Consider the following 25,339-nt stretch of genomic DNA (forward strand, 5'->3'; position numbering starts at 1 on the left):
AGGCTTCAACTGCAAGAGACTAGACTTCAAGTAACTGCAGATACTCTCTTCAAATAACTCAATCTATTAAATACTAAAACCAAAGATATCTGTATCTTGCTGTCTGTGTCAACTACAACTGGGCTTCCTGATAAGGCTGCCTCACTAATCTCAATTTATAATCAATAGCAATAAAATTTTAACTAGATCATCCTATTTTTTTCATCAATTAAATGTTATGAACACCAGAACATATAAATTTTGGGCGAAAACATTGACAACATTTTTCTACAAAGAACTGGGTTAATATGTAACAAATTCTATGCCTTCATCCTTTCACCAGAAACAATTATTGATTGTGAAACTACAAGAACCCCCCAAAATCTGTTAAGAGCAAGAGATCATTTATGAATAATAACCAATAAAAAGTGAATCCCACTAAATAAGTGAGAGACAAGAGAGAGAAGAATTTAATGAGGACTTCAATCACATGTACTATCAGCAATATTTCTAGCTCACTGAACAACCTCAAATCCATTTGAAATAATTCATTGTAGCCCCCAGATTGCTGAGACCAAACACTCTGAATATCATTGCTATACTTTTAACAGAATTGCAGAAATTTTGGAGATTTATGCTATACTTTGAATGGGATCACAGAAAGTTTACAAGACTTTCTCAAAGAGAGAGTCATTAAGCTCGACTGGAAACGGAAATTCTGACAAGAAATAGACATTCTGAGGAGGACTTGGTTTGCTAGGATATCATTTAGGTAGAAGGGTTCTATTGGCTTGAAAAAAAACTTTTCTCTAAATTTTGTACCCCCATATAAGTAGATGAAGAAGCAAAAGAGAGAAATGAGTAGAGGAGTTAGAGAGAAGAAAGGCATAATAAGGCAAAGGAATAGATGGAGCTGAAACAAGTCCAAATCAGCAGTTGGTGACAGTTGGTAAGAACAAAAGTCCAATTAGCATTTCTTTTTCCTGTTTTACTGAATGTGGAGGTGAATCTGGCTGAAAGTGCCATCACAGCTTTCTATATATTGTTTAAATGTTTACATTTATTTGTTACTTGATGCTGCTAATAAATTATATGGTTGTTAATGCTGATTTTTCTTTAAGGCTATCAACTTCGGGTCTGAGATTATGAAAGGATATACTAGCTCTTAGTAGAGATTTCCTTAGTTTATTTCAGGATAGGAACTTAGCTTTTCAGAGATTTTGTCACTTTTTAAATTATATTCCAGAATAAATCCACTAAACCCTTTTGGAGTATTCAGTAAGAAAGAATAAGGAAATAAGCCAGTAGCCTACTAAAAATTGGTGTGTTTGTCCCCAAGAGCTCTAAGAAGTGTTGCTCACACTCTGTATCACACACCCACACTCCACAAGTATTTATGTATACAGTGAGAGTAGGTAGTGTGATAGAAGGGATAGAAATGGATAGTCTAGAAGAAATAGAATTCCTGCCTCTGACAGATATTAGCTATGTGAATTGGGCAAGTGACTTAACCCTTAACACTCCCATTAGGTTTATAACTGGAAGATTAGTTGCTAAAATAAATCAGTGAAAGTTGTTTCTACTCCCAATTTCTGAAATGAGAAGATTCCAATAACACCTACCAATACAATAGAAGGCAAAAGAACAGAGGATCAAGAAATGACAAAGATAAGTTTTTTTTTCTAATTATCTTCAAACATAGGGAAGCTTTAATCCAATATTTGACCCTTCAAATGAGTGAAGAAATAAAGTAACCATTATGAAGTCACCTACATCTATGGAATCATAGATTCAGATTTTTTAAACTCATAGCAGCCTTAAGCAGATAGTCACAATTATTTCTGAAAGGAGGATAACAATGATATTCTCTCCTGGGCCTATCTTGGCTGCACAAACTAACTCCTAAGGAAAGAGGGGGAAAAAACAACAAACAAAAAAATACTTCAAGTAATTCCTTAGTTTATCAAAAGATCAGCTTTTAATATCTATTCTAAGATGATTAAGAGGATGAGTCTCTTTACTATTCCATATTCCTTAGGAAAAGCCAGGACAACGCAAAAGAAAAGAGAAAAAGTCTCTTTTTCTGTCTTTCGTTTAGTAAAAAAAAAAAAAAAAAAAAAAAAAAAAAAGAATGATTAAAACCCAAAGTGATATTTTTCAACTTAAAGCAAAAGAAAGAAGTCAAGACAAACTGATTTCAGAATAAATGTATATTTTGTTATTGCTGTTGTTCAATCATTTTCAATCATGTCTGACTTTTTCTGATCCCTTGGGAACTGGGGGACGGTTTCTTGGGAGAGATAACAGAGTAGTTTACTATTTCCTTCCCCAATTCATTGTATAGATGAAGCCAACAGGGTTAATTAAGTATCTGAAGCTGGATTTAAACTTAGGTTTTTTTTTTGATTCCAGCTTCAGCATTCTATCCACGATGTCACCTAGTTGTTTTGCCTACCACTGCCAGTGACATCTCATCATGTTAGAATCCACATCGGGTCAGCTATATGTTCTCAAGAATTGGAGACCATTTCATAATTCTTGCATGCTTAATTAACATTGCCCAGTTCAATAAAGGGGTCCCCTCTATTTTCAAAGTACAAAAGTTGGAATCGAACATAGTTTTCCTTACTTATAAATAGAAAAAAATATTCTCATGAATACTATTAAGTCTTCATTTCTTTGTTTTCATCAGAAACAAGTAGGAAAAGGGTAAATTATTATCTCAGTTCTAAGCAGCAGTGTTAGCAATTTATGGTACTGGTAAGAAGCAGTCAAGTGATATAGTAAAAAAGAGCATTAGGCAGACCTGAGTTTAAATGAAAATTCTGATATTTCTTAGCTTTGTGATCCTAGGTAAGTCACTTCCTCAGAATAATAATAGCATCTAACTCTCAGAGTTGTTATGAGGATCAAATGAAATAATATTTGTAAAATACTTAATGCAATGTAAAGTACAAATACTTGCTTCCTTATTTTTTCCCTTATAAGGATGGCTAAAGAAGCATATATATGTGGCACTATCCTAGATTAAGTATACAAATACAAAAGGTATGTCCTCAAATAACTTACATTCAGAATCCTATCTGTTAAAATCTATAGTCCGGTTAGATTATACCTTGATTGTGAAAAATGGAAGGAGAAGGAAGGGGAATAAATATTTATGAAGTGTTTGTTATGTGACAGACATTGTGCTAAGCACCTTTACAGATATCTCTTTTATTCCTCACAACAATTCTGAAAGGTACATCCTATTATTAGCTTCATTTTACATTTGAGAAAACAGAGGCTTAAGTGATTTGCATAGGGTTCCACAGTTAGTAAATATGTATGGATAGATTTCTTTAAAATTTATAATTTTTCATTTATAGAATAAAATAAGCATGTTCACAACATACTATAATAAAAAAGATGATTGTATACGAAACTACTTTCCTGACCTAAGCCTGACACTCTATCCACTGCACTGTACTACCTAACTACCCTAGCGTGTGTATGTATATATGAATGTATATGTATACATGTATACCATTATGTATATTATATATATATATATATATATTTTATATATATGCACATATTCATGCATAATCACACATATATATATAAATCATGCTTATATGTGTGTGTGTGTATACACACACACACACACACACACACACACACATATGTACCATAAAATGTATTGTAATCTGAGGTCTATAAATCTACTTAAAAAAACTTTTGTACCATTATTATTCATAATTGTACTAGAAATAGTAGTTTTACAGTACTCTTTACAGATGATATATATGATGGTATACTTAGGAAAGTTAGAAAATCAACTAAAAATCACTTGAAACAATTAACAACTTTATTTTCCCCTCCATTTCTTTTTTTGTTTGTTTATATTTTATATATGTAGATAGAGATATAGAGATATAAATTTATTTTATTTTTCCAGAAAGTAAATTTTTTAAATTTATTTTTGAATATTTGAGTTCTAGATCTCTTTTTTCCTCCCTCCTCAACCCCATTCATACTTACCCCCTGCATTGTGAAGACACATGTGAAGTTATGAAAAACATTTCCATAAAAATCATGTTGCAAAAGAAAACATAGATCTTTTCCCTGCCCTCCCCCCAAAAAAAAAGTAAAAAGAAAAGTTTAAAAAATATATATTTCAATCTGTATTCAGACACAAACAGTTCTTTTTCTGGGCATGGATAGTATTTTTCATCATAAGTCCTTCAGAGTAGCTTTGGATCATTGTATTGCTGAGAATAGTAAAGTCATTCACATCATCCCCAAACACTGCTATTATTTGTATATGGTACATTTTATTTTGTATGAGCTTTTCAGGTTTTTCTGAGAGCATCTCTCATCATTTCTGATAGAACAATAGTATTCCATTGCAATCATATTCCACAATTGTTGGACATCCCCTCAATTTCCAATTCTTTGCCCTGAGAAAACAGCTGTTAGAAATACTTTTTTTTAACATAGAAGAAAATCTCTTTTAGGATTCATGTGTAGTAGTTGCTATCCTTTGTTCTCAAAGAGGAACAAAATGACATCACTATGTTAAGAGTAGAGTTACAGTGTAACTGCAGTGACTATAGCTGATCAGACCAATATGAAGGCTCTGCTACAAGTCAGACACAAATAGTCCCTGTGAATATTTGGGGGGATTCTCTAACTGCACATCTCATGTTTCTTCTGAGCTAATTCAATTCTGCTTTGCTCATAGAGCACAGCACCTTCTCTGCTCACGCCATGTTGGGCAATCCCTGTGCCAGTGTCTCTCAGGTCACACAATCAATTCTAAAGTTCTTAAGGGAAACCTTGAGAGTGTCCTTATATCACCTTTTCTGACCACCTGGTGGGCACTTGCTCTCTGTGAGTTCTCCATAAAATAATCACTTTGGCAAGCATACATCTGGCATTCAAACAATGTGGCCAGCTCAGCAGAGATGTGCTCTAAGCAAAAAGTTTGGATGCAATTTAGTTCAAGAAAGCATCTCAGCATCTGGTATCTTATCCTGCAGGGTGATGTTCAGAATCTTGCTAAGATAATTCAAATGGAAGCCATTCAGTTTCCTGGACATACAACAATTGGATCAGCACAATGGCTCTGTAGATCTTCAGTTTGGTAGTCAGTCTGATACCTCTCTTCTCTCAAACTTTTCTTTGAAATCTCCTAAACTCTGAGCTAGCTCTGGCAATGTATGTGTCAATCTTATTATCAATGTGGACATCCCTGGAAAGTATATTGCCAAGGTAAGTGAACTTATCCACAACATTCAAAATCTGACCATTTGTGGTAATTGATGGTTCCACATATGGGTGATGTGCTGCTAGTGATGGAGTATCTGTGTTTTCTTGGTGTAAATTATTAGGCCAAAATTAGCAGAAGCAGCAGAGAATCAATCCATACTTTGTTGTATTTCAGCTTCAGAAGCTGTATTGAACACACAATCATCTGCAAACAAGAAATCATGCACCAAATCCCACTGCTGCTTTCAGTGACAAGATGTCTTTATAGTCTGGGCCACCTGTGTACAGGGTTGTGACTACAATTCCCAGTATATATGCACCTGCTGCTTTATCACTTGCTCATTGCCACAGGTAGATGAGGGTAGAAATGGTATAGTGATGCCTTTTGATTTGTACATAAATTGGATTTTAATGAAGTAAGATTATTATCTCCATTTTCAGATGGGCTAATAGTTCTATAGAGTTTAAACAATGTGTCTAGTTTTCATGTTGTGCATAAATATTTGAACTATGGTTCAAATTTACTGATTTGCTGATTTCAAGTCAAAGACCTTCTACATGATTATTTATTCCTAACACTTGCAACATTTTTCCAGTTGAACTAAATTCCCCCTCTGATGTCATTCACCCAATGTCATGTTTTCATAAACCCAAATAAGATGGGTGGTGATGTTTAAACACTTATTGGGTAACTATGAGCTTACTTTAGTGAGTAGTATATGTTCTCCTTCACCAATAATATAGTGAGTTTTTTTCTTCTCTAAATTAAGTTTTCTTTTCTTGCTCAAGTACTGTAGATTATGAAATGTTATATGATCATAACTTTTTTGAAGGATTTTGTGTAGACTCTATTTTAGTAAAAGTTTCTTTCAGGTTGATGGGGTAATTACCATCCCCCCATGATGCTCAAGTACTGTTGATTATGAAATGTTATATGATCATAACTTATTTTGAAGGATTTTGTGTAGACTGTATTTTAGTAAAAGTTTCTTTCAGGTTGATGGGGTAATTACCATCTCCCCATGATGCTCAAGTACTGTAGATTATGAAATGTTATATGATCATAACTTATTTTGAAGGACTTTGTGCAGACTGTATTTTAGTAAAAGTTTCTTTCAGGTTGATAGGGTACTTACCTAATCTTACATGATGACGACCAACATACTCTGCCCCTTATAAAAAGTACATTGGTATCAACTTCTCTGATACAGAGGTTGAACTGATTTCAGTTTTAACTGTTACATGTTTTTTATGAAGATCCATTATTAAAATATCTTGTTAACTACACCTTTCCATTTATTGTAAGGTTTTTCCCTTCAGTAAGTCTAAGGTGAATTCAAGTGAATAAAATAATATAAATTAAATAGCTTTGGATGTTTAGTAAAACCTGGGGGAGATTATATTCATTGTGTAGCATAACACGGAGTATAATGAAGACAAGACTTTCTCCCTTGTGTTCATTTTATGTGCTAAATGTTTTAATCATTTTGAGCAAAAGGGCTTTCCCTCTTTATCGGTGAAGGTCTGAGGTGAGGCATGGTTTGGGTAAAGCTAATAATTATAATCGCAGTCTGCACTCAGAGAATTGTTTTCATCCAGAGATTTACAACAATGATTTTTCATACGTCTCCTTCACCTCTCAATTCAAATGAGATCAGATTCCTAAGGGCCTCAATGGGTTGTTTTTTTTTTAAATAGTCAGATTTCATTATTCTTTTATTAGTATTTGTTTCTTTATCACTTTATCCTCATTTAAATTCACTTATCTTCATTTGAAATTCTTTGTGCCTCTATAGAGTATCATCTTCTAGATGACAGGGAGAATGCTGGGTCTGGAATTGGGAAGACTTTGTGTTCAAATCCAGCCTCAGACATTTACTAGCTGTGTGAGCCTGAGCAAATCATTTAATCTGTTTACTTCAGTTTCTTCATCTGTAACATGGGGGTAATAAGAGTATCTACATTGCAGGTTTGCTGTGAGGTTCAAATGAGATAATATTTATAAAATAATAAGATAAGCAGTGATTAGCACAGTGTAAGGCACATAGTAGATGCTATGTAAAATTTTTTATTCTGTTGCCTTTTCCTCCTGATCCCTCTCCCCTTCCCCTCCCCATGACTTATTTAGGATCAGAGAATCACAGATTTAGAGCTAGAATCTCCAAGGTCATATAGTTCAATCTGATTATTTGACAGTTGCAAAAACTCAGATAGAATGAGATAAAGTTAATTTATCCAAGGCCACATAGATCCTAAATAGCAGAGACAGGATTGGGTTCCTTGAATTCAATGACAGCACTGATGTTAGCAAACTATATACCCTCAGTGTCACATAATCATAAAATTTTAGAGTTGTAAAGGACAGATGTTCAAAAAATCTTAGCACAGATTTAAACTATTATATACCTTATATAATATACATATATACATATATTAGATCTAGTATATATACAAATGCGTAAATGCATCTATTCCTATGTATTATTTTATATATGTGTGTGCGTCTGTGTCTGTGTATGAAATATCCTGAAAAATAAACTCTGGTTCAATATATTAGATGAATACAATAATCATCTACTCATCCTCTGCTCAAAAATATTGGGGGCAGGGTGAAGGAGAGGAAGGGAAGCTCTTCCACCTGAGACAGATCATTTTACTTTTACACAGCTCTAATTATATGGGACAAGTAAGTGACAATGAATAGAATGCTAGATTTGAATGCAATTACTAGCTAAGTAACCATAAGGAAGTCACCCTTTTTGCTTCAGTTTCCTCATCTTTAAAATGACCCGGGGAAAGGATATGGCAAACTACTAGGTTATTTTTGCCAAGAAAACCCTATATAGGGTCACACAGAATTGAACCGTATTGCCATAGAAACTGAGGCAAGATAGAGATTAGAGAGTTTTTAATATTTTATTTGGATTTCTGAGAGGGAGAAATTGTGCTGGGGGCATGATGCCTCCAGGACTGATGTCCAAAGTATCCAGCAGCAAATGTGAGTTCTCAATGAAATATATACAAGCTCCAAGCTCAGGTACACAAAGGGGGGCGGGGTGGAGTCCAAACTCTGGTGAGCAGGAATTTCCAGGGAGGGACCACCAATCTGGTTCTGAGAGGTTGAGGGGTAGGACCATAAATTCTAACAAACTGAGAGTTAAGGAGGTAAGTCTGGATTTAGAGAATACAGACAATGTCAATTAGGCATCTAAAATAGGACATCTGGAGTCTTATCTTCTGGAATATCAGATCTCCACAGCCCTAATTATCTCAGTTCTAATGAGCACATAAGAGGAATTGCAACCAGGGAAATTGAGGCAGAACAATTGAGGAAAACTGAGGCAGGACAATTTAGGGAAATTGAGGCAGAACAATTTAGGGAAACTGAGACAGGACCATTTTGAGGAGACTGTGGCACAACAGGACATAATTGAAAACAACTAAACACATAATTGTGGAAACTTTTTTTCCTGAAATGAAATCCAAATTTTCTTCTCTGAAACTTACATGATTTGCTCCTGGTCCCCTCTCTATAGAAGCAAATAGAATAAATTTGATCTCACTTTCATATGACAGCTTGTATATCTTTATGTTATCTGCAGCTCATTAGCTCTGTCAGTGAGCATGCTAACATTTATTACAATAGTCCATTGACTAAATCTATGTCAACTTTTCTTGGTGGTCATAGACGTGTACTTCACAAATTCCTTTACATATAGGAAGGATAGCCAAAAAATGTAGATAGATCAGTATAAAAAGTCATCATTCTTACTTCAATATTCATCCATGTATCTACATCTCATTCATGTGAATTCTTCTTCTATCAGTACAGATCCTCGCCATCTACGCCTTCTCATCTCTTCCTGGGTGATTATTGTTCACGCTAATCCATAAATCCTCTATAGATACCTCTCTCTGGTTCTATCAATATTTCATAGATGGCAGCAGTCCAGAATTCAGGTTTATTCCCCATTTTTCAAACATTATTCACCCTCTCTTCTGGACATATATGTCCTCCCTTAATGAGATCTTTTATTCCATTTTTTGCATCATGGAAAAATAGCATTTGCAAATGTGATAGTAGACTTCTCTCTGATTAAGAAGGTCAGAACCTATGAAGCAGAGATATTGTATACTAAGTTACAGTGAAAGTGAGAGCAAATGAGGAAAAGAAACAGAAGAGAGAGCTGTTAGCCAAGCACCCTTGCCACATTTTGTTTAAAAAGGATGATAGAGCCTTTAATCCATTTCAGAAAACTAAAGCTATTTAAACTCTAACGGGAGTCCACCCATAAAAGCCTCAGAGTGCCTATCCATTGGCAAAATGATGTTCAACACTTTTATCATACTAGGAAAAAAATAATCTGTGCTTATATCACATGCCCCGAGACTGTTGAAGAGTACTGACCTCTACTTTCTATACTCTCTCCTTCCTTTGAAATTTCCTAGTTGCCCCCTCTCCTTTCTGTACAACCTTCATCTTCTTCCCAGGACCAAGAATTTATTCTCCACCCTGGTCAAAAGAAAAACCAGATTAGTCATTAACACTTCAATTTGAATTAATTTAATGCATTATTTTTCTTAAGTAAATTCACATTTATAAGGGGGAGGGTCTTGAGGAGATTTCTGCAGAAGAATTAACTTCAAATACTGTTGCATTGATAGCAAGAACAGGACAATGAAAGCTGCTTTTTGCTCAGTCATACAATACAGATGAATACCTATTCAAATCCATATATAAACCTTGTGGAGTAGTGACCAACTCAAATCCATATATAAAATCTTGTTAAGTGGTGAGCAACTCAAACCTTGGAGTGGTGACCAATGTCTATGCTCTCTGATTATAGGATTGAATAGAGAGGTGTTCTGAGAACCTCAGTGTAAGAAGGATATCCAGACCAGCTTGGATTTCTTCATCACATTCCCATCCTGTATCTTTCTTCCTTCCCCCCCCTTTTCAGTTTCCTTTTGTGTATTGTCTTCTGTGAGAAATAATTTATTTGGATTTTATTCAATAAGTATTATTATATTTAATGGAATCATATCAAAATTCTAAGTATTAGTCCCCAAAAATGTGAACTGCAGATTCTAAGTTTACTTGCTTAATTGTAAGAAATCAACTAAAGGTCCTCTATCCTTGTTTTTTCTTTTCTTGGTGACCAAGCAGAGATAACACAACTATGTGGAAAGTTCCCCAAGATAAATTTTGTACCTTTGAACCATTCTCTCTTGTCCAGTAGGAGCAGGTGACTACGTTAATGATGACTTAGACGCCTTACCCAACCTGAGAAAGCTTGTGTCATCTCCTCCTGCCTAAGCTAAGAAAAACCCATTCATCTTATAACTACCTCATCAGTGGAGATACTTCTCGCTTCATCCAACTTGTGACCTGGTTGATTATTTTGTTATTTTAGCTTATGTCTCTTATGTCAATTGATGGAATTATCCTGTATTTGGCATAGTCAATCTGGAATATTTACACATCTAGTTCTATACAAATAGGGACTGTCTAAAATACTGAGGAAGATCTGAATCTACTTCAATAGAAGGGGACTTGGACCCTTTAATAAAATACATTGTCTCAGAACTCTACCTCTTTTTTATCATAGGTGGGACAACTTTAATCTCCTCACTTCCCCCATTAGATTGTAAGTTACTCAAGTGCAAGGACTATTTTTTGTGTGTGTGTTTATATATCCAGTACTTGAGACACAGAAGGCACATCATCATCATCATTACATAGCACCTACTAAGTGCAGGCTCTGTGCTAAGCACTTCACATGTATTACCTGATCCTTAGAACTCTGGGATGTAGGTGCTATTATTATGTCCATTTTACAGATGTTTACAGGCAAACAGAGTTTAGTGACTTGCTGATGATTATACAGCCAATAACTACCTGAGGCCAGATTTGAATTCAGGTCTTCCTGCTCTAGGCCCAGTGCTTTGTCCATTGTACCATCTAGTTACTGACTGGTCCAATAACATGGTTTTGGTTGATTAACAAACAAGTATTAATCAAGTATATTCTGTATAGAGCTTCAAAGAACTCTGGAGGTCTTTTAGTCTTACTCTTTCATTTTATAGATGAGGAAACTGAGACAAACAGATTAAATGGTTTTAACCAAGCTCTCACAGATGGTAAATGGCAGAGATGGGTGATCCAATAGGTCAATGGCTCCAAATCTAAGGTTCTTTCTATTATATCACACTTCCTGGATGTACCATGGACAATAGTTTTGTCATAAAGCGTAGTCAAGCATAAGGTCCTCATTCAATGTTTCATGGGGATCTAAAGTTGACTACTTTTTTTTGGTGGAGCAGTCAGGTTTAAGTGACTTTTCCAGGGTCACACAACTAGGAAGTGTCAAGTGGCTAAAGTCATATTTGAACTTGGTTCTCCTGACTGCTTCAATCACTGTTTCTTGAAAGCAATGCTGATAAAATGCAAACTCAGGAAGGTCCAACGAACCTAGAAAGCAAAGCTCTGCTGTTAAGTTCGATAATTCACTTTTGAGAACCAACCAGATGGATTTAGAGGTTCATTAGCAGGATTTCTATTGTTCATCCTTCATTTTCAAAGACCAATGATATCCTGATGGGTGATGGATGATGATTTGTATGTGAATTGGATTTAAATGAGGCAGACTTGCACAAAGTCATTAGTCTCACGCTCTCTTCCAATGGTACCAAAGTCCAGTGGCAGGACAAAAGTCAAGACAAGTGGGGATGGCCCAGGATGTTGTGAATGACCTTGGGGTCTTTGATGTCTGACTAAGCTCTAAGTGCTCCCCAGCACCTGCTTCAGGGGCCTTCATGACTATTGGAATAAATTTATCTCATCTGTCCATTCCACTGGGGGAAATAGTCACTTGCATGGAGCCAACATTCCCTTAACTCATTGACAGGTTTCAGAACTATCGATTATCCCAATCTGGTTTAGCTGTGGAGTGGCCACTGTACTTGTTACAGCTTCTTGGAGCCACAAGTGAGAATTGGGGGACATCAAAGGCAGATGAGCAGCCTTGAAAATGTTCAGCAAGCTCTCACACCAGAAGTGCTGGTCCTCCCTGAACACCTCATACACTATGTTTTAGTCACAGCAATTCTAAGTCCATCTTCCAAGTTAAAGAGCTGATGAAATATGTCTTGGTAAAGGTAGTATTTACATTGTTGAAATCCAAGAAATTCTACTTTGGGCCTAACATTTTGGGAATTTCCCTGGTTCATTAAATAGAGATAACTCAAATTTTAAGTATATTAATATTAAACATTTAAACTCAACTCTGACTCCTAATTACAAGCCCATATAGTCTCACTACCTTCTGAAAATTCACAATCATTTTCATCCATAATGGAAAACAACATTCTCCTGTTCCTCTAAATTTTAGGACAATTCAATTTAACAAATGTTTATTAAGCACTAGTGAGAAGCAGAGATTAAAAATAAATAAATAATGCGGGTCTTGATCTCAAAGAATTTATGGTCTAATACAGTGGGATCACAATTATATATAATACAAAGTAGATTGTGATAAAACCAAGAAGGAATGTAGACTAAATACTCTAAGAAGGACAAATCAGGCAGTATTTGATCTAGGTGTTGATAAATGAGAAGGCTTTAAACAGATGAAGATGAAGGGGTAGTGTATTCCATCCATTATAAGATTAATGTTAGATAGGGTTGGAGAATAGCTAGTAAATCTGTTTGGTGGTAACTGAGTTTATTAGGGAACAAGTAATGGAGAATAAGGTTAGAAAGGTAGAATAAAGCAGATCATGGTGAGCTTTATGTGCCACACTAAAGAATTTGTCTATATTCTCTATATAACTCAAAAGTCTTAGAACCCCTTCATACTTTTAAAAATTATTAGGACCACAATGAACTTATATTTATGTGGATTTTATTTATCAATTTTCCATATTAGAAATTAAAACATATTTTATGAGCAGAACCAGGAGATCATTGTACATGGCAACACCAATATAATATGACAATCAATTCTGATGAACATGACTCTTTCCAACAGTGAGATGATTGATGTGAGTTCCAGCGATCCTGTGATGAAGAGAACCATCTATACTCAGAGAGAGGACTGTGGGAACTGAGTGTGAATCCCAACATAATATTCTCACTTATATTTTTGATGTTGTTTGCTTGCATTCTTACTCATTTTCTTTCCTTTTTAATCTGATTTTTCTTCTGCAACAAGAGAATTGTATAAATAGGTTTGTACATATTGGATTTATCATATATTTTTAACATATATAACATGTATTGGATTGGTTGCCATCTACAAGAGGGAGTGGGGAGAAAGAGGAGGAAATCTAAAACACAAGGCTATGCAAGGGCCAATGTTGAAAAATTATCCATGCTTACATTTTGAAAATAAAAAGCTTTAAAAAAAGGAAAAAAAAGAAACAAATACATTAAAAAATTGATACTTTAAGATATATTATTTAAAATAATAATAAAGCTATTACTAATCTAACAATGTCTTTTATGAATTTTTTTCAAAATAAAATTAAGAAATTTTACAAAATTTTTTCTCTTAAATCTTATTTATTTAATATTTTCCCATTTACATTTAAAACAATTTTTACATATTTTAAAACTTTTGAGCTCCAGATTTTCTTCCTTATCCCCACCCCCAAGTCCCATTAAAAAAAATCACATGTGGAAGTTAAGCAAAACATCTACATGAAAGTCACATTCTGAAAGAAAACATAGATCTCCCACCCTAATAAAAAATACCCTCAAGATAAATAAAGTTAAAAGAGAGAGAGAAGGAATATGATTCAATCTGTATTCAGACACAATCAGTTTCTCTCTGAGTATGGATAGGATTTTTCATCATAAGTCCTTCAGAGGAGTCATGAATCATTGTAATGTTGAGAATAGCAAAGTCATTTACAACTGGTCATCCTGGAACATTGCTATTATTTTGTATACAGTACATTTTATTTTGCTTGAATTCATAGAGGACTTTTCAGTATTTTTTTTCCAAGAGCATCTTGCTCATCACTTCCTATAGAACAATAATATTCCATGAGAATCATACATCACAATTTATTCATCCTTTTTCCAACTAATGGACATCACTTAAATTTCCAATTTTTTGCCTTGAGAAAAGAGCTGCTACAAATATTTTTGTACTTATAGGTCCTTTTCCTTTCCCCCTCCTTTTACTAATATTTTTTGGTATTCATGCATAATAATGGTATTGGTAGGTCAAAAGAAATCCACAAATTTATAACCTTTCAAGCATATTTCATACCTTCCAAGCCCCCCCTGAGGTCCAGAAGCCACCAGCATCACAGTCAATTCAGAGGTCCTTCCTCACTAACCCTGGGGACAAGGCCAGGCAGAGGCTGGGGCTGGATCAGGGCTACATTGGCAGAACCTGCACTGGATGCAAACTGGGCTCCCCCTCTGTTGCCACAGACCTTTTCTGTTGATTTTTCAATCTTCTTTGGAGTCTTTGGGCTGAGAAGTCTAGAAGTCTCCTATACTGTCACTGATTCAGAAGTCTGGGCTGGGGCCAGGTCCAGGTTTGCACTGGCACAGTTTGTAACAGGACTACATGATGGACTCCCACCCTGTGGTCACAGACCTTTTGTACTAAGCTTCTAAGTTGCCTTTCAGCTGGAAAATTTGGGGTGTTCTAATGCTCTAAAATTTGTTTAGAGTCAATTTTTAAAGGAATTTGGAGCAGTTTAGGAGAAAGGCTTGGTGAATTCCTGCCTTTACTCCACTATCTTGGCTTTGCCTCTCAGTATTTTACAAACTTTTGTAAATCTTTTTTAATGTGTAGTTTAACAGATTATCTATTTCTGTATTCAATTTATTGTGACATATAATTTTAGTTGAAGTACAATGAAGAAAATCAATCCATACACAAATATTTAGTTGGAAAAGGAAGGAGCATTTCAATAGACAAATAAAATATTAGAATATTATAAAAATAATCGTGACTTTCTGAACCCATTGAAAGGATCTCGGTGATTCACACTTTGCCAAATGTTACTATACTGCAATGAGAAATCACTAAAGGTTTAGGAAGAATGGTCAGAAAAGTGAACGAGGAAAATTATCCTAGCAATGGATGTATTAAAGAGAGGAGAGCTTGCAAATAGGGATGGCAGTTAAGAAGTGATAAGGACTTAAACTAGGGAAGTAAAGTGGAAAGGAAGGGGTGAATGTAGGAAATATTATAGACATAAAATGGTAAATTTTAATTTTGAAAGATAACAAAAATCATAGGATTATCTATTTTGGGGTAGAAGGGACTTCAGAGATCATGTAGCACAATCTATTCATTTTTTGGATGAAGAAACTGAGACCCAAAGTGACAAAACTGATATTTAAATCTAGATCATCTATTTTAAAATTCTCTCTCTCTCTCTCTCTCTCTCTCATTCTCTCTATCTTTCTTCTTCTTTCTCTCTTCTCCTCTCTCTTCCTCCCTCCCCCTCTCTCTTTCTCTCTCTCCATTCTATCTCTAAAATCCTCATTTATCCCTTACTTATAACATCCCCCTCTCTCTTAAACAGTGTCCATTCCCTATAGGATGTTTATAGAGCACCCATATCTGATGCAAAATCCTTGACTTACAATCTGCTTCTGACCCTAAGGGACTGACAAGGTCTTCAAGGAAATCACCAAATCCAGACAAAGTGAGGTAAAAAGGGCTGTTTTTATACTATATCTTCATCATTTTTTGCTAAAACCACAATCTTTCACTGTAAGAAGCATTGTTTAAAAATTATTGTAAAATATAATTGTAATCAATTCATAGAAGCAAATGCACAATACTAAGATTTTTATTAAATATTTATTTGCATTGTTGGTATTCTTCTCTTCCGTTCCTTAGAAGAAAGCCTAAGAACTACGTACTCTACAGAAACAAGGAACCTTGTGACTATCCTGAGAACTATAACAGGAATGCCTGCTTTATTCTATTCCAATAAATAAAGTCAAGGATTGCATCTGTAATTTCACTGATATAAGGAACTCCTTCTTTGGCTGGGTGAGGACACTTCCTGTACCTTCTTCATAATTTAAATTTTATAGTCTTAGAAATTTAACTAGGCTGGAATCAATCAATCAACCAATCAATCAACCAGCATATATTAAGTGTCTCTGTATTAAGCCCTGGAATATAGATATACTCAGTTCTGCTATAATTTGATATGTTTTCCCCAAAGCATCTATGTAAAATCATTCAATAAAAACCACAGGACCTATGGGGAAAATAGAAATAGGGGTACAATGCTCAAAAAAATAGTTCATTAGTAACACAAATAGAGAGAGACAGAGAGAGAGAGAGAGACAAAGAGAGAGTGACAGAAGGAGGGGGAGAGAGAGAGAGAGAGAAAGAGAAAGAAAGAGAGAGAGAGAACTATTAACAGGTAGCACAGTAAATGGTACTGTACATTTACAATTTACTACAGTAATGAGTGGCAGAGTCTATGGCCTCAGGTGTCCCCCTTGGGTGTCCACAGCCTCAGGCTGCACTCTGAGCCCCTCAGCCAGGTTAGACAGCAAAGTCTCTCCCAAATTGGGCTGACCACAACTTTAGCTTCAGGGGCTGGAGGCCATGGAGTAAGGAAGAGATGGGGGAGAAGATAGACCAGCATTCCTTCACCCACTGCTTCTATTGAACCAAAAGATAAAAAGATACAAAGAACTTGAAGTTTGCTTGTGAAAGTGAGCATTGGAAGGGTTGTAGTTTGTGAAATATGGGAAGTGATGCATTTTTCTGTTTTCTCACTATTTCTCATTGAAGAAATTGTGCATAAACTAACTCAAAATTCTAATTATGCTAAAAAAAATTCCTTAATTTACCAGTCCTATTAGTGTTATGTATAAAATGAAATAAAGCCTAGAACTGCCATTAGAAAGGAAGGTAGAGCAACAACAAGAACATATATAAAAATATGGGAATAGAGACTGGATCTTTGGCTCCATTGATGTTGGCAAATTCTGGATAAGGAAACTGTTTTTACCAATCCAGGCTGGCATCTTCTTTCCAATTTGTATTTTTAGAGTGTTGTCCAGGGTAGTGAAAGGTGATGCATTCTACCCTGAGTCATAGAACCAATATGTATAAAAGATAGAAGGTAACTCTGGCTGGGACCAGTTTTCCTTCACTATTCCACACTGTCTTTCTTACTCAAGAGACATTTCTTAAATACATACTATACTATGCAAAGCACTGGGGATATAAAGATTTTTTTTTAATGACAGTCTATAACCTTAAGGAGATTTAGATTATTTATAATATAAATCTTAGATTTAATATATTGGATTCCAGACTTCTAAGAGTTTGACACCAACCTAAAAAACAGGGAGGGAGATGTTTGGGAACTTGTACAGCCTAAGGAGGAGAGAATAGGGGAGTGTTGTAGGATGGGATAGATACAAATTTTTTTAAATTGCCTATCCCTGAGGGTGAGATACACTCTTCCTATCTTTCATTTTGCCAATTACATTCCCCTTTGGGTTAGAATTTCTGGAATAATTCCATTACCCTCCAGAAGGCTCTGGCTTTTATTTTGGAGAACATTGGTCTAATCAGAGTGTTAAAGGTGTATACAAATAAATATGATACAAAGATTTAAAGAAGAGATCATCAGCAACCTTTAAAAGAGCTTTGTTCTGAACTGGCAAAATTGGAAGTCAAGTTGCAAAAGAAGAGAAATGAATGAATGGGGATAAAATGGTGATAGCAAATTTAGACCGCTTTTTACATGAGTTTGGAATAGGTTTATTTCATTTTCACAGGGCTCTGATGGTATATCCTTAAATACCTTCTTTAATTTAGTGGTTATGTTGCAATACACAAACAAAACATTGTTAATGGAAATTTGTCATTTTGAACAAAATAAGTTGATTTTGATTATCAATATCCTAAATTCCCAAGAATGACTCAATTATCTAAGATGTTATTATTAAAGTTTTATTATAGCATGTACTTTATGTTCCATCTGCACCTGATTAAATTCTATAATATCTTATTTAAAAAATGGTGTATGAGTGTAAGAAACAAAAGTAATCACTGAGAAACAACATGACTGTCAAAACAAGTAAATCCAGACTAAACTCTTTTCTTCTTTTTGATAGGTTTAGATTAGATATGGTAGATGAGAAGAATGCTGAAATTTTAACTTACCCAATGGATTTCAGCTTAAAATCTTACAAAGTTTCTTATATTATTCTTGTTGACAAGGTAAAAAGTTGTGGGTCAACTAGTTATATGAGTAAAGAATTGTTTAAAGAACTGGCTTCAAAGAGTAGTCATTAATGTGTTATGGTATAGGAGGATTCTAGAGAACTTGTCCATGACTTCTGCTATTAATATTTTTATCAATGATAGAATGAAGTCATAGGTAATATACTTCTTAAATTTAAAGATGATATAAGAGGAGGAGGAGGGATTGCTTATGCTGATCTTGACATTATAGGATCTTAAGTTTAATTACGAGTTCTGCCACTAAAAGGAGGTAATTCGGGGCAAGTTATTTTGTTAATGGCTCTCAGTTTCCTCATCGGTAAAATGAGGTATTTAGATTAAATGACCCCTACACTGTCTTCCTGTTCATAATTTGATATCTTAATATGTTGAATAACATAGAGGATCCAAAATTGTAAAATGGTGGGTCAAATCAAAATGAGACAATATTTAATAGAGATTCACATTTCCTGAAACTCCAGATTTTAATATTTCAAACAATACCCTCATTTTCCTGAGGCAAATACATTCTATCCTAATTAATTGTCCATTAGGAAATAAGTATGATCCCACTTATCCACTTATCAGTTAACTTTATACCAGACAAGAAAGATGTGAGATACTTGAGTGTTTTCTCAGGTGGAGTGCCAGTACCTGACTTCAGCATTCATTTTTATATTAAGCCCTGAAAACTACATCAATTTGGCATAGTGGGTGTTGACAAGCTGCCTGCAGCCTCTGTGGTATAGTCACCAACTTAGAATAACCCTTTTTAGAAGGCTTCTCAGAAATCCCATGCTTTCCCAAGGAGTGGAAATTAAGCTTCACACAGATATTCATTTCCTTTGTTGATCATGATAAGTGAGAAAGAAAGAAATAACACCAGGCCAATAAAGAGTTCTGTTTTCCATTATAAGTAAGGGGAAATTGAGTTAATATTGTAAATGGCACTGCCTGTCATTTCCTTCCATAGTGAGTTCTTCACATTCAATCCAATTCATGTAGCAGCATTTTTCTGCGCAGCTATGTCATGGTTTCTGAATGGGTCAAGCAGGAGAATATACAATGTGACTATAATGTAATGAGGAAAATTCCACAAACCACACATAAAAATTATTCTCCTTCCATAGGCAATGATTCTGAAATGATTCTCACACTTGATGAGTTACTAAGAATGGTTCTGTTATTCCATCCTACAATGAATAACTACATTGTAGCCTTCTTGATTGATAATGTCAAAAAAGAGAAAGCTCAAAGTACCAGGAAAGATTTTGCTTATGAGGATACCCAAGAGCCATATTTTATTTGTCTCTTCATTTGTATAAAGCTGTTCTTCAAAAATAAGTTTCTTTAGAGGGAAGAAAATCTTATTTCAAATAAATGGCAAACGGGATGATGCAACCCTTCTGTCTGAACTTTGAAGAATTTCCTTAAATATACTTAATGTTGAGAATTTAGTCTACCAGGAAAAATAAAATGGGGAAGGATACCTTTTCTTAAGACAATAATATATAGTTGGATGGTCTATAGCTCTGGTCTTTTCGTATTTTAGACAGATATCATACACAAAAATAACCTGAGTGCAAAACTGATTTAGTGGAAGAGAGCAAGTTCTATTGCAAAATATGGCAGCTGGGTGGCTTAGTGGATAAAGTACTGGGCAAAGTTTGCACATTTTGCCTTAATCGATTAAAGAAGGAAATGACCAAACACTTAATGTCTTTGCCAAGAAAATCCTACGGATAATACTGATGTGATATGGTTCATGAGGTCACAAAGAGTTAGACACAATTGAATGACTGAATAACAACAACTACAAAGTATTTTAATGACCCATTTTCTTCCGAAACAAACTCTTTTGAAATAATATTGAGTTTAAACCAATATTATATTGTAGCAAATCGTAGAACTATGTCATCATTTAAGAATGGATCAAGGAAGAAAATATATAATATGTCCACAAAGTAATGAGATATTTCATAAATCATCATTAAAAACTAGTCATTACTTACTTAGACTAGGAATCTACAATTAGTCTCATGCCTAATAAACTATTTGAGTCAGTGTTTTTTCTATTCCTGCCTATAATGGAAAGCCATATCATCTTCCAGCAATTTCTTAAGAATTAAAATTGTAAACAATAATAACAATAATAATAGCTATCATTTAGATAACATTTTAAAGTTCACAAAGCATTTTGCAAGCATCTCATTTGATCTTCACAACCACCCTGGGAGGGAGATGCTATTATTACTCCCATTTTACAGTTGAAAAAAACTGAGGCAAATAGCCTCATTTAAGTGACTTACTCAAGGTCACATAGGCAATAAGTGTCTGAGGCTGGATTTAAACACATATCTTCTTGATTTTAAGCCCAGTAAGGCTCAATGAAGAGGTACATGGCAGGAGAAGAGGAAGCTTGCAACATATTGCCAGCCAGGAATTGTGCAAAAGAAAGAGTATAAAGGACTTCATCAAAAAGATATATGACTGTGAAGGAAGATAGACCAAAACATGTGGCAAGAGTGAAGGATACATAAAGGGCAGTCTCTGTGTACCACTGCTATTTACAAAATGTCCAGAGTCAAAGGAAAGCTCCCAAGGCATTGGATGGACTTTTGTGGAGGATTTAAAGGAGGATCGGGACAAGGGTGAAAGGACACAGAAGGAAATGCCCACATTTATGAGATCACAGATCCATTGAAATGTCAAAATCCTGAATCATGGCGTACTTCAGTTCTTGCTTACATTACACTTTTCACCCTGTTTAAAAGACAGGTTAGAAGACAGACCTTCTGTCAGACCTTTGAATTTTGTATTGATTAAACTTCCATTTACCATCAATTTTTCTTTTCCACCTTTCTACCCCCCCTTATCTTTATATCCATAAGCATAACCAAGCAAAGATGTCTTTCTACAGCAGCAGAGCTCTACCTCCTATGTCATGTAAACATAAATTTCCATGAAATTTTAAAATTTAATAATTTTTTAATTTAATAAAAAATTTTAATAAAAAGGCAGCTTATATTAATTTGTTTGATGTCTCCTGCCTGACTCCCACTAAGCCTACCCTGATTTCTTGTAGATCCTTAGTTCATGGGCCAGTACTTATTTACCTGGCTGCCTGAGATTATAGTGAATAATAAGTAGCCCCTCAGTAGCATTGGTGCCGCTTCCAATACATTTTTCATTGAGCCAAACTCCCACTTGAGTTCTTTCTTCCAGGTTCAGATAAAGGTAAAGAGAGAAGTATGAACTTGTCTGTTTATTAGCATTTAAACAAAACTGCACTTTTCCTCATAGAAACTAGCAATTTGGACTTGAGACAGTTTCTGGAAAGGTGGAGACAATGTTTATTGGAACATCTGTTAATACTGAATTCATTAAAACAGTCTCCCCAGTGGATGACATTTAAGCACCTTGATAAGATAGTTTGAGCAGAGGAAATGTGAATCTAAGGGCATCACCTAAGATTCACCTGAAACATAGGTGTTTTGTCTGGTATCTAGCCCTCCTCATCAAAGGTCTGGAGAGCTGCCAGATGGGGTGACTGCAGGAATAGTCGAAGAGTGGTGAAGTGTGCAATATCAACATCACTACAAATATAATGGGCCAGTTGGACTATTTAAAGAGAGGAAATAATTGTGCTAACTTTCCATTAATAGCATTCTGGCCATCCATATGTCCTTAGCCCTGCGCCTTTCAAGACTGGCAAAGTCCAGAGCCACCTGGAGCTTTTTCTTATGACTTAGGAACCTGGAAATTCTTTCTCATAGTAAATCAATAGTAGTTACTTACTCTCAAGCTATTTATTTTGAATGCACAAAAATGAGTTTATATAAGCATGAGGATTCATAAGAATATGATAGAAAAGTATATATGCATACATACATATATGTATGTGTATTTGTCTTTAGTGTGTGTACATATAGTATATATATTTACATGTACATATGTGTATATATATATAGTGTGTGTGTGTATCTATCATATGCACACACATGTATTATATACTATAATAGATAAAACCTTGCATTTATAGTGCCTCAGGCACTAATTGTGTCACCTTGGGCAAGTCATTTAACCCTACTTGCCTCAGTTTCCTTATCTGTAACATGTGCCAGAGAAAAAAATAGCAAACATCCTAATATTTTTACCAAGAAAACCCAAATGGGGACATGAAAAGTCATATGAAAATGAGACAACCAAATAGCAACAACACATTTATACAGCATGTTTATAGTGCCTTAAAATTTACAAAGTGCTTTATCTTACAACAATCCCCAAAATATTAAGTCATATAATTATTACTATCCCCATTTTATATTTTAGGAACTGGGGCTAGAGAAGTTGGATGATGCGCCAAGTTTCACACAGGTTGTGTCAGAGGGGAAAACTGAATGTGGATCTTGGAACCCAATACCAGGTATATGAGACTATACATATACATATATATATAGAGAGAGAGAGAGAGAGAGAAAGAGAGAGAGAGAGAGAGAGAGAGAAAGAGAGAGAGAGAGAGAGAGAGACAGACTATAGTTAAGAGACAGGTTTGTTTAGTTAATCAATCAATCAAGGAGCTGGCATTTATAGGTCTCAGTGGAAAAAGTGCCAAAATGGAACACTGGAGTCATGAGACCTGAATTCAAAACCTATTCTTACTACTTGTATGATCTAGTGTGTGTTTGGGGGAGAGGGAGGGTTATATATGAAAACACATTTTGTTGCACCATAGTTTACTTTTATTGTCCTGCCTCAGTTTCCCTAAATTGTTCTGCCTCAGTTCCTTGAATTTTCTGCCTCAATTCCCCTGGTTGCAATACCCTCCTGATTATTAGGACTGATATAATTTAGAGCTAGCTACTCCAAGATTATAAATTGTAAATCTTTAATCACAGATAAGGGGAAGATCTTCTACTTTAGATATCATGGCTCCAGACCTTCCCAATTTATCAGAATGTCCAGTGCTCACTCTGCCTATCCCCTCTTCTGTCTTTGTTTTCCCCTTATCACTTAAGTCCTATAAAGAACTCTGGAATCTCCCATTTGATGCTGAAAAATCTCTCCCTATCAGAAATCCAAATAAAATATTAAAAACTCTCTAATCTCTATCTTGCCTCAGTTTCTCCAGCATTACAATTTTTAAATTTAGTCTGCATTACTAACATTTTCTCCATCACTTTAAGTATAGATAATTAACTAAGCAATAAACCAAGCCCAGATTTGTTGGACTTCTGTAGCTATTTCTGAGGTCTAAATGCTCACATGGAAAATTTAATAATTGGTTCTCAAGAGCAATTCACCTCCAACAACCCCTGGAACAAAGGCAAGTCAACTTCTCCCAGCCTCAGTTTCTTTAACTGTTAAATAAAGTGACTGTCCCAGGTTACTCATGGGGTCCCTTTAGCTCTAACCCAATCAATGATTCTAGGTGCAGACTGTTCTATGACTTATTTAAAAATCCTTTGACTGTGAATGCTTTGGTCAGCCTAAAAAATAAACTTCTTATTTATTTGTTTATTTTAATCCTGGTTATTTTCTCCTTGGCTACCAGAAAACTACATATCTCTCTTAAATTCTACTTTTCCATTGAGATTATCCTTACCTACTCTAATACCTCCAGGCCAAAGCTTTATCTAAACTCCCCCAGAACAAGAATTAAATCTAGTCTGATTCAGTGACTCCTCTTCCTAATTCGGGTGCAAACGTATTCCTTCCTTAGTTCAACAATCTTATATCATACCCACTTAGGGGTTGTTTCTAGTTCAGTCATACCTAGAGAGGTGTTATTGTTCAGTCATTTTTTTCAGTTATGTTTGACTCTTTGATCTTATTTGAAGTTTTCTTGGCAAGGGTACAAGAATAGTTTGTCATTTCCTTCTCCAGCTTATTTTATATTTGAGGAAACTGAGGCAAACAGTATCAAGTGACTTGCCCAGAGTCACAAAGACTAATAAATAAATGTGGCCAGATTTGAACTTAGGAAAATGAGTCTTACTGACTCCAGAGCCCACACCCTATTTACTGTACTACCTAGCTGCCCAAATTCCTACATAGCTAACTTATACCTGTTTTATTCCTCAGTTAAATCAACTGACAAACATTTTTAAGCATTTTTAAACAGCTGTGTGCAGAAAACATCTAAAGAATTCGAAAGGTTAAATGAGACTCAATCTCTGCTGTCAAGGAATTTATAGTCTAATTGAGAGATAAAATATCCATAGGCATTCACACAATCTTACAATTGATTCATTAGAGAGTTGCAGAAATAAATGCTTTGTGAGGGAGCATGGTCATCAGCTAGAAGCTATCCAGGAAGGGTTCCTGGAGGAGGCAGAATTTTAATTAAATTTCAAAATATGAGTTGTTTATAAGCTAGACATATAGGACCCAACTAGAGCTCCAGTTCTGGAATATAAGAGAACAGTTTATATTTCAGTTTCAAAGATTTATCGAGTTGCCTAAACTGGGGTTAAGTATGAACATACAGTACAATAAACACTAACTTCTGAACAAAATGTATAAAAACAAAGGTAAGTGGAACTGCAGAATCAGACTGCCTAAAGCTATGAGAAAAGACTATCTACAGTCAGGAAATCAGAGAAGGAGCCCAGTCTTATAGCCTTCCAGTATCTTGCTCACCTTTCAATTATTTATGAACATTTATGTACTTTTAAAATTTATTTTATGTGCTAGCCTTATGTATTTATAGACAGTATTTATGTATTAATACTAATCAGTATAGTAAAAGTATTATACTATCAATAGTGGCTCTCCAAGTCTTGGAGTTCAGAATTACAAAATTAGTGACAATGGAATGGGGGTTTGTTTGGGGGATTTGTTTGATAAAAAGCTGGCTTCATGCCCCATCC

The 25,339-nt window shown here is 35.0% G+C and overlaps 1 long non-coding RNA gene across 1 annotated transcript; it reads left to right on the forward strand.

Moving 5' to 3' along the window:
- The first annotated feature begins 727 nt into the window (after positions 1-727).
- On the forward strand, positions 728-22,890 carry LOC116423013. Its single transcript, XR_004233503.1, has 4 exons — positions 728-928; positions 15,787-15,914; positions 16,107-16,262; positions 22,800-22,890. It is a non-coding gene; the product is annotated as an uncharacterized LOC116423013 (long non-coding RNA).
- Positions 22,891-25,339: the final 2,449 nt, after the last annotated feature.

This window comes from Sarcophilus harrisii, chromosome 3, assembly GCF_902635505.1.
Source record: "Sarcophilus harrisii chromosome 3, mSarHar1.11, whole genome shotgun sequence".
NCBI lineage: Eukaryota > Metazoa > Chordata > Mammalia > Dasyuromorphia > Dasyuridae > Sarcophilus > Sarcophilus harrisii.